Source organism: Octopus sinensis, linkage group LG23 (assembly GCF_006345805.1).
Source record: "Octopus sinensis linkage group LG23, ASM634580v1, whole genome shotgun sequence".
Taxonomy (NCBI): domain Eukaryota; kingdom Metazoa; phylum Mollusca; class Cephalopoda; order Octopoda; family Octopodidae; genus Octopus; species Octopus sinensis.
Genome location: NC_043019.1, coordinates 8,710,196 through 8,722,695, shown reverse-complemented (window position 1 = coordinate 8,722,695; position 12,500 = coordinate 8,710,196).

Genomic DNA, 12,500 nt, shown 5'->3' with positions numbered 1-12,500 from the left:
GCCGGGCGAAATTCGTAGCGGTATTTCGTCTACCGCTACGTTCTGAGTCGAAATTCCGTCGAGGTCGACTTTGCCTTTCATCCTTTCGGGGTCGATTAAATAAGTACCAGTTACGCACTAGAGTCAATAATCCGTTTGTCTGTCCTTGTTTGTCCTCTCTGTGTTTAGCCCCTTGTGGGTAGTAAAGAAATAGGTATTTCATCTGCCGCTACGTTCTGAGTTCAAATTCCGCCGAGGTCGACTTTGCCTTTCATCCTTTCGGCGTCGATTAAATAAGTACCAGTTACGCACTGGACTCGACGTAATCAACTTAATCCCTTAGTGTGTCATTGTTTGTCCTTTCTATTTTTAGTCCCCTTTCGGCAATAAATAAATAAATATTCTATTATGAACATGGCATATCACTTTTGTGTTCTCGCAGGGACTATTCATAAAACACATCGCACGGTTTCTTCTAACGCATAAATTTGCTGTCTTTGTCCCGAAGATATTAAATTGGTCTGAAAAAAAATTAATTCTGTAGATGTAATTTCATTTTAAGGAGTCGCACCGTTTAACAACAAAAATATTTACCTATTCGTTGCCTCTATTTCTTTTTCGAACCACTTTAGACTTTTTGGTATATTGTCATTTATAGTGAGTAATGTACACCTCCCTCAGCTTTACACGGACGATTGAAATACGTAAATAAACAAACAATATTCAAAATATATGTGACCTTAAGAATCTGAACAGCCCGTATAAGAGAATACCTGTCTGTATTCGAACTGCTACTAACTTCCGAAGACGTATGCATGCGTACGTTTGTGGATATATATATATATATATGATATGTACGTGTGTGTGCATGTATGAGTGTGCGTGTGTGTGAGTGTGTTTGTTGATAGGGGTACAGAAATAAAATGTTATATGTGTGTGGGTGTGACCATGCCTGTGTGTGTATGTGTATTTAAATGTATAGAACTGATTTTCACTATATTCCGACAAATTCACTTATTGTTAACTTCTCATTTTTTTCTTATTTGTGACACCCGTGACCTTCAATTTTACCGTACAAACTTTGACCACAGTTTTCGTCTTCTTTCTTTTCTTCAGTTTTCCTTTATTTATTTATTTATCTTCTGAAATGAAAAGAAAAATGTTTTCCTTGATATAACATTTAGAAAACGAGAGTCATCTTAAATTTAGAAAGTTATTATACATCAGCACTATCAGCCAACCGAAACTGGCAAATGATAATGGAGTGAATTACTATTTTCTTCTCAAGATCTGCGATCCAATGTTATTACACAATCGTCTACATAACGATAAACACATAACATACTAGCATTCAGTCGTGAAACACGCGTAAAGGTTATGCAATTTATCATGTTATAACATAAACACAGTAAATCCCCTTTTATTCTTTATTCTATTCTGTCTCCCTCCCTCTCTTTCTCCCCTCTGTGTACACACACACACACACACAAATATATATGTATGGTTGTATTTATGTATGTATTTAGAGAAAGCGAGAGAGGAAGAGAGAAGTGAAGAGTGAGAAGGTGAAAAAGATTCGTTCATTTATACGTATACATAAAATTACCGGGGAAAAACCATTCAATATATTTGGCGTCGATCAGAAGAAAATCTTACCTTCAAACCGAAACAGGATTGCAACACCTATTTAATAACCTTTGCAAATCCTTTTGATCCGCATAAACCATTTTATTCTGTGCTGCCTTAAAAAAACCAATACGTTTTTGTTACTGGAGACAAGCATTGAGGATTTAAAGTTCTCTGCATTATGTAGATTTAAGAACGGCTTTATGCTTCTATGATGTATTTAGAGAATGGAGCTAAGAAAAATTCTTTTTCGATGTCGGTATCGGGTGTATATGGATGCGTTGGGAAGCTGATGGCGCAATATTTATGTCAAAGACCTTCATCCTTGGATTGATTGATTGATTGTCTTCTATTGACGATCTAATAGTACATAAGAATTTCGGCTTTTAGGGAAAATCTCTTGTATGGCATCCAGTGAATTAATCTTCATATATAAACATGCGCCAAGTGCAGAGAGATACACACACAAACTGTGTGTATGTATATATACGCATATCTATGTGTATGTATGTATATATATGCATATATATATATATATATATATATATATATGAATATATTTGTATTACTAATGTTGTACGAGAAAGAGAGATAGGTGAGAAAATACAGAAAATGTCATTATTTTAAGGCATGTAGTCATATGTTCGTGTGGCTAGTATATATATATATATATATAGTATATATATATATCTATATATATATATATATATATATATATATATTTTATATATAATATATATATATATATATATATATATATATATATATATATATATATATATATATTATATACATACATACATATATATATGTGTGCGTGTGTGTGTGTGTGTGTAGCATATACATTTACATACACACAAATGCACACACACATGTATATGCTTGTTTATATTTATATATATCAAATGCAGATACCTGACATCATGTCTCTATTATGTATTTATCTCTCTCCTTATCTATCAAAGCATCCATATATGCGTATCTGACGTGCCATGAATACAGTAATACAGCTGCAACACTATCATCATCATCATCATCATCAACAACAACAACAACATCAATGATAATTTAACTACAATACTGTTTATGCGATCTGGTGTTTTGCTCTCCATTAAGATTTGCATTTAAGCTGCCTTTATCTTAAGCTTATTCAAAATTGCATCTTATTCGTAAAGCGAATTGCTGCCTACCCTGGCTTCACAATTTTCTCTCTGATAAAAGATTCTTGTTTTTGTAAGAAAGAAATAACGTTTCCCCACAAGAGACATAGTGAAAGAATCTCCTTTCCTTTATCTGCCTTCGTTCTCTTCAGTATTTCTTGATTTTATTGACGTTACCGTTGCAATGCATGCTTATTATTATTATTGTTATTGCTATTATTCTTATCAAATACATTGTATTGAAGCTGAGCTGGCAGAATCGTTTGGGCTTCGAGAAAAATGATAAATTCTTTGTAGTATTCATCTACTCTTTCTTTTCTTTCGCAGTGTGGAATCTGGCGTGATCTACGTCACCTTTCAACATTTCAGGTTCGTTGAAATAAAATACCAGTGAAGTATTCGGGTCGATAAAATCGTTCCTCCTTTTCTCTTTAAAATTAAGGACTTAGTTCGAAAATGGAAAATAAGTATTTGAAAAATAGGATAAGGATGCCAGAACTTTTCAGGTCGTTGGGTAAAATTCCTCACGTCCTTTTATCCAACCTTCTCAACATTCTGAATTCTTGTTTCGTTACGTTCTTAGTTCAAATTCCAACAACATTTACTTTCTTTTGGAAGTGAATTGGAAAAGGTAACACGGATAAATTGAAATCCGTTTCATCCATAGTAGACCCTTACAGATTTCTTGCCTTCTGCCTAAATTGGAAACAATTACTTGTTTGAAATTGGCAAAATTGCGAGGGTTCGAATTCGTCTTTTACCGCTCAAGGTTTAATGAAGTAATGTGTCACTAAAATATCAAGGGCGAGTCTGATACAAGAAATATGTCCACAAATAGGGGTCACACTGCGTATATCTGAAAACAATAACACTTAACTTTTGAAAAGAGCAAGTTGCCTTAACCTACGAGTCCCTGTTTTGTAAGCTTGATTGCGTGTTTGAATATTTTACTTTTATTTTCATAAGTGAATCGGAAGCAAGAATAAAAACAGTGACTTATAAACAGGATCTAAGATACGATGGTGACCTAAGTTTGTAGGAGACCGTCAGAGTTGAGAGTACTACACCTTGTTCTTAATAGAAGGAGTTGTACTAAGGGGTATTCATTGTAAACGACTGCTTGGTCAGTGTAGGCTCATTCACCCATTTGAAGAGATCGTTACACCACTTTCCAAACTTATCTCGAAATAGTCGATAAGTGTTTCACCGACAAAAATGTGGCTTCGTTGCATTCTTTTACTCAAGTCCAAAGGCAATCGCTGTCTTGTGAAGCGATACAAAAACACTCTTATATGTGAGTGATGGAATGGTCCGTTCTTTTCACGTAGTGATAAGTTCACCCGGTATATTTACTAGTATCCTCCGAACATACTTCCGAAAGCTACCGATTTGTTTCTACAATAAAAAGGCTCCACACAACCAGGCACTCTGACATGCGCTCCACGACGATGCAATACTTCCCCCAGCATTAAAAATACTGCGACCAACATTGGGCCGAAGACTCAATGCCATATTACACAGAACGTCTATAACACATGGTTTAATTGCACCATATCCTATTGATTCATATTCGCATATTTCGGCGCCCTTAACTTTGGGCAAAAAGAACATATAATTGCGTATTCTAAAATTTACGCTTCATTGATTATCAAATGCTTGCAAACAATACTCGCTCATTTTGGTATCCAAACGGCACTAAATATTAGAACTACAGATTTAGTACATTGTCAGTGATTTTTTTCTAAAGTTCCTTTATCCAACGCTATATCATCACATCAAGCGTCAGCCATGAACCTTTTTCTAATAACACGGACTGTCACGACCATTTGAAATTTTTCTATAGACTCACTAAATTGTTATTTTAGTGTTAATCGCGAATGAGAGGTCATGAATGTCTTTTATTTTATTGATTTCCACTATTGGTTCACAGATTCCAGGGTCGATATTCAGTTGTAACAGAACGACTGTATATAATTGCACGCGGTTATATGAAGGGGTGCTGAACAGTTCCTGATTTTAGGGCAAAAGAAAATACAGGAGGATCAGTTAATTATAACTTTATTCAAGACATTCCCGTTTTAGATTCACACATCTGTCGCAGTGGTCATTCAGCTTTTCTAAGCCCTATAAAAGAACTTGGAAGCCTGGCCCTCCTACCAAGCTTTTCTGCGATACACTTAAAACCAGGAACTTTTAAGCACGGCTCACATATTGTTATTATACATATAATAACATTTTAGTTATTGCTCTCTATAGTGAATCGATATTTTGATGACACGCTACTGTACTCCAGTTTGAATACACCAGTAACTTTCGTATATCTTTTGTTACAATATTATAACATCAGACTTCTTCTTCAACAATTTCTATTTTAACCAGCAATAAAAGTTCTTTAAATGCACATACGTTAATGTTATGAACTCATCTGACCCCAATGTTTTTATCTTATATCGGCTTCAAAATATTGCAATTCTTACTTCATGAATTCTTAATGCGGTTCACTGTCTTTTTCTTGTATTTATTGTGATTAACCATTATTCGTTGCCCTTTTATCATATCTTATATATCCGTTACTTCTTATTTTTACTTTATCTTTCACCGCTCATTTCCACTTACCGAGTGTTTATTCTGTTTTCTTATAAAACACATCATAATAAACTAAACAGAAAAGCATTCAAAAGTCTTCAGTCGATTGCATTTCTTATAATATATTTACTCACCCGTCGCTTTTATTAGAAGAATTGAAAATATAAACTTCCTCTTTAAAATTTAACACCCCCAACTCTAGTTTAGGTAAATAGTTCACTACGTAACTGAAAACCTCATAAGCTACTACAATTAATATAGCTTAGTAAATTTACTTCACCTGTAGTTATGCTATCAATTCAAAATCTATCATTTTTTATTACTGTCTAATCCCTCAACTGCAATTTCTGTATAAATAACAATTTGGAGTTATTTCTCTTCTATACTTTACTTCATATTTTGTCAGACAGAACGTTACTACTGCTATATACACCTTAGTAGTAACATGTTCGCTGTGCAGCAATGAGCATGCGTCAGTTTATATTTATACTGCATTTATTCGTATACAACAATTACATCATCATTCTGAAGTTTACAAACACATTTTGATAATAAAGGCTTTATTAATATCAATTAAGAACACCTAAACGTTCTTTCAAAAACTCGTGAGCTACAAAAAAGGGTCTCAAATCTGATTACATCATAAATTTTCTTTAATTACTGCAACATCTATGCACTCCTCACTACACACACCATATCCAATCGCCTAACAACGCTTCTTGAGCACGTTTTCGACCGGCGTATATATTTTCCTTTTCTAATACACCACACCCTTAACAACATTGGACTTATTACAAATGAATCAATAACTAAACTTCAGAATGTTAACACAGTTTCGTTTGAGATTACGCTGCACATGTTGTTATACAATGAAGTTATACAAACGGCTTTGCGCAGCATCTGTCCAAAGAATAAACTACTCCAAACTCGGCCATTTACACAATGTTGATTTACTAGTACTACTACTACTACTACTACTACTACTACTACTACTACTACTGCTGCTGCTGCTGCTGCTGCTGCTACTACTATTGCTACTACTACTACTACTACTACTACTACTACTACTACTAATAATAATAATACTACTACTGCTACTACTACTACTATTACCACCTCCACCACTACCATCGCTACTACTACAACGATTGCTGCTACTACTACTACTACTACTACAGTTACTACTACTGCTACTGCTGATACTACTGCTGCTGCTGCTACAACAACAACAGCAAAATAGCATCAACAATACCATCAGCAAGGACGACAACAACAGCAATAATAATGGTTTGAAAACTTGCCATAAGGGTAGCCGTTTTGGGGGAGGGGTCCAATATATCGACCCCAATGTTCAACTGGTACTTAATTTATCAACCTCGAAGGATTAAAGGCAAAGTCGACATGAATAATAATAATATAATAATAATAATAATAATAATAATAATAATAATAATAATAATAATAATAATAATAATATGTTTTGTTTTAGTGAAAAATATTGGCTACAGCAAATATTCTGCTCATGGCAACATGCTTTGCTGTCAGTTGCTTGACCTTAACCAGTTGCACTTGTCCCTTTGTGGCAGGCAATACGTGCATCTCTCTTCACGAGCAGACGTAGTAGGGCCAGCCTCATAGCCATGTGTTGAGGTGAATTCTTTGCGGTTTGAATAATTCACTTCTGGCAACACGGTTGTTTTTTTCAACATCCTTAAGCAACCCTCAGTCAGGCATATTCAAGGTCCTGCGCTGTTCATCTTGATATGAAACCACCATATCACGCACATGTGGTTGTGATGCATGAGGCTGGTGTACCCTTATGGTACATTCTGAAGACAGAACATGGCTCATCTGATATGAGGAGCGAAATTGACTCCTTTCTATTTCAGGAAACGATCCGTTATGAAACTCTCTCTATTCTTGAGGCAAACACCAATGGTAAAAGTGACGTGTTTGCATTCCTACTAATATTGAGACAACAGAGAGGTTTATGTAATGAGTGTGTGTATGAGTGTATATGAGTGTATATGAGTGAATGTTTAAGTATGACTGCGTGTGTGTGGGCGTTGTCTATAATGCAAAGAATATCACATTTTTAGGCAAGATATTTCAATAGGAATACTTAATGTAGAACATCAACCAAGACGAAATTGTACACAAATGTAAAAAAACTACACACATACACAAGCGCGTGCACAGAGTCACGGGTACGTGGACATGCACAAATACTGCCGTGGAAATGCACAAAAACTGCCGCGGACATGCACAAATACTGCCGCGGACATGCACAAATACTGCCGCGGACATGCACAAATACTGCCGCGGACATACTTATAAACGGATGTGGTTGCTTTTGCGATTATGTATACGTACGCGCATAAATATACAAGTATTTCTTATGCTGTGCATTGGTACTTCACAAGTTTTATGTTTTAATACGTTGCTTTAATCTTCGCCTCAGATGTACATAGAGAATCTGTCTCGAGTTTACGCAAGCACATATGAGAAGATATGTACACAAACATTTCCGCGCATCTACACACACATAAATATATTTTATAAATAATATATTAAATATATATAATATATATATAATTATATATATATTAATATATATATATATACATATATATATATATACACATATATAAATACATATATATATATATATATATATATATAATATATAGATATAATATACATATATATGTATATACGTATAGTTTTATATGAATACACATATTCATACATACATGTATGTATATATATATACTCATATGTATGTATATATATGTATATATATATGTATGTGTATATATGTATAAGTATATACATACATATATACATACATACATGCATACATAGATAGAGATACACATATCCTAGTGTGATTTAGTAGCTGCGAAGACATCAGACGTTATGCAAAATAGAAAAAAAAGAGTTAGATAAAAGTTAATATGTAGAATAAAAAATGTGAAACAACATTAAAATTAATATTATTGCTGCTGAAATAATAAGAAGATGGCGAAACAAAGCTTGAATGATGAGAAGAAAGTAATAAAAGAAAATGATAACACGGCAGACATCTTGAAATCGTTATATAAATTGATAAATGTCATTGTTGGCTGATTCCACTTTGTAGTCGTTTAATATCATCATTATTCCATCTTGTGTTTGCAGACGAGGTGACCGAGGAATTAAAGACGGTAACACAGGAAGACATGTATATATAAACATACACGCAGACATATTTATATGTATATACATATGTCTATACAAATGTATGTTATATATATATATATATATTTATTATATATATATATATATATATATATATATAATATAGATATATATTTATATATATATATAATATATATATATATATAGATATATAGATATATACGTATATATGTGTGCGCGCGCACAACACACACAAATATACACACATACGTACAACAGAACAAATTATGAGAAGTATGAAGAGGCTAGTCTCAAACTGTCAAATCAATTAAAAACATATTTATGTAACATATTCAAGAGAGATATATAAATAATATCAAAATATAGCAGAAAAAGAAGAATGATCCGGAATATAAAACTTCATAATAATTCAGGTATAAAGCATTTCACTTCAGGATAAGGTAGGAAAGAATTCCTTTCTGTCGATTTCCCTTCCATAGTAAATTGAAATCCAGGCAATTACTGTTGTAAACATCAAATTCCTGGACAGTATATGTGCGTGTTATAGCTTACAGCTGTATCGAAGACGAAACTATTGCATGAAGTGAACCTATCGTCAGAAAGATATCTATAGTAGCAGTGAGAATATATTGTCTATATAGAAAGGTTTAATATGAGTGCTTCAGTGGAAAGGGTAGATGTAATTATGAAAATACTTAAGAAGCCACGTGGTTGATTGGAACATACGGAGAAAGAATTGCATGAAAGATTTTGGAGGCTATAGCAGGGAAAGTAATTATCACTAATTAATAACCGTTATACCTGCATATTGTTAAATGGCGATTGTTATAAAAAGTAATAAGCCGTAAACTATGTACAATGAAGAAAAGATTGTAATAAGATAAAAAGCTAAACTTGTAAGTTGTGCCGAGTAGAAGGCGTATTGCAATAATCATACAAGGCCTAAAAATTCTTTTAGGCTGAGGGTGCTAGTCAATTACACCGGCTCCAGTACACAACTGGTACTTATTTCATCGACTGCGGAAGGAAAAGTGTTCTGTAGCGGAATTTAAACTCGGAAAGTAAAGATTGACGAAACGCCGCTTAGCAATTTGTCTGTGGTACTTAACGATTCTGTCAGGTGGACGGACATAGGCGTGTTGTAATAATAACGGCTGATACTAACGACAGTGATGCTGCGATCATATGTTATTGTTAGGAGAGTAGATATTGGCCAGTTAAGTTCTACTGTTTAGGCAGTAGTATTGTTGAACACGTCTACGTACGTGTATTAAAAGTGGAAGCCGTTTGTCGTAATCACGGATAGTTATATCAAATAGTTAATGTTATCAAAATCAATGTCTTCAAAACTCTTTATTTGATATGAAATGAAAGCCATCTACTGATTAGAATTAAATGTGGAGATAAGGTTGTATACTCTGCTTAATGTTATCTGTTGGTTAATCAGTTATTTACATCAAAAGGCTTCATCGAAGACTAAACATAATAATCCCCTCTTTTACAGTATTGTGTGCACACAGACACATATATACACGCACACACGCATACACACACACACAAACACACACACACACACATATATATATATATATATATATATATATATATATATATATATACTAGAAACAAACTTTGGAATTGTTGAATGTTGCGGGTATTGTACAGACAAGGATGTAAATTCGAACGCAGTAAGGATATAAGAAAAGCTGAGAAAGATTGAATATTTTCCGACGTGTAAGAGTAACATATCCAATCTTTCTGCTGCTATCTCAGCTATATTGTGTTCGAAATATACTTCCTTATCTGTATGGAACGATACATATATACATACATACGTACATACATACATACATATATGCACACAGACACACACACACACACACATAAATACATATAACCTTCTCGCGAGTGTACCGTCTTGATTCCATTCTCCGAAGAGAGATGTTCAAGATCAGAGAACACTAATAATAACATCCTACACGCGTCCAAAGTATGATGGATTCTGTTAGTCAAGAATTCGTTATTCGATCCTGAACTGTTCCTTTGTGTAACACCTGTCAGCATCGAGGTTTAGTCCGAACAAATATGATTTTTTCCCTGGAGAATATATATCAACTCGTTGTGTAGCAGATGATCGTCTTGTGGCTTTTGTTCTTCCGATGACTGTATTAAATGTAAAATTAACGAATTCTTCTCTAAGACGTGGAGCCAGAAGCGTCGGAATCCAAATTAAAACACACGCAAAGAATCTTCAGAGTCGTAAAACCCGAGAAGCGCTCTTCTCTATGACAACAAGACAGCTGCTGATATCTCAGGTCATCGGTTATCATCTTTACAGATGTCACATTAAAAAAACAAAGAAACAAGGCTATTGAGTCGAAGTTACTGGTGGGGGAACAAAATCTGCGTGTGCCATGGAGTACCAGTAAGGCTATTCATCTTCATAGGGCATTCGGATTTAGGCAACGAAGCTTCATCAGAGTAAAAAACAAGAGGATACACTATAAACGAAGGGGAGAAGGAAAAGGCCTAGACGAAAAGTCTAGAATCCCACTATGTTAAGAGCATCTATTTACCATCAAGGGTCTACGGGGTCCCTAGAAAAAAGTGTGAGCTAGTAATGGTCTAGGGAATACTACAATTTATTAACGGGTAGGAGCAATTTTAAGGGGAGGGTTTGGATGTTTGAAAAAGAAGAAACTCTATATAAGGAAAATACTAACATCAAAGGGCAGTTCTGATGCTAACTGAGGAAACTTAAGTAAAAGTAAACAAGTGTTTAAGGAAATTTACTCAGAGAAATTATTACCAAGAATCCCACCTATGGTCCAAGATTCCCACCAGTGGGGCAAGTCCAAGTCCAGCGATCTCTACAATTGGTCAGTTACAATTTGAAATGAGGTCACAAAGGATTTGATTATGAAATAAAAAAAAAGAAAAGAAAGAAATTACGGGGGGAGGTCAAAGGATAGATAGGTGGTGTGAGGCCGTTTCTGTCTTTCAGCATCTTTTCGTTATGTCATGCTTGAGGGAAGAGTAAAAGAATCCACGGAATTGTGGTCAAGGGGAGGCAACTAGTACTGATACTTCGATTGAGTTAAAGCTTCTAGGAAGTGAAATTGGGCTTAATCTCATAAATAGCGAATTGTGGAAATAATTAGATAAATGCAGGTAGGCAAGAAAAATCCATCTTATAGGTAGGTACCTTAAAATGCACATATAAAAAGGCGCTTACAATTAGGCGGTTAATATTCAAGGCCAAATCGCATGTTGAAATATTACCAAATAATGAAATTCCCAAGTTGTCGCAGTGGAGTAAATATGATTAATAAGTATTAAATTATCATTAAAGTTAGATAGTTCTTATTATTATGAAACAATTTAAATGAAGTAAATTGGCACAAATATGGGTACAATTAATGCCGGGATACCACAGGCAGATTGGTACTATGAGAAAAGTTACCTCAAATCAAATAATTTACTAAACTTGCTTAAAAAGAATAAAAAATAACCTAAGATAAGAATTTAATCATTAAAATTATAAAGTGCGTATGTGTGTGTATATATATATATATATTATATATATATATATATATATATATATATATATTATATGTACATTATAAATATATACATTATATATATTTGTGTCTATATGTATATATATATATCTATATTTATGCACACTCACATTATGGGTTTAAAATTCGCAGTAAACTCCGTTTGAACGGACATCTACGATTAAGTTGCTACGAACATTACTTTTTAGTACAACTACTGATTGATTTCTGAGAGAGATTTTAGAACTAGCATTTTTAAGTATGTGTATGTATGTGTGTGAAGGTTGAATATTAACACACGAGTGGATAAGTATAAGGAAAAAGTCTAAGTAAAAAGTCTAAGGAAAAATAGGACAAGCTATAAAATGCTAAAATAATTATATCATGA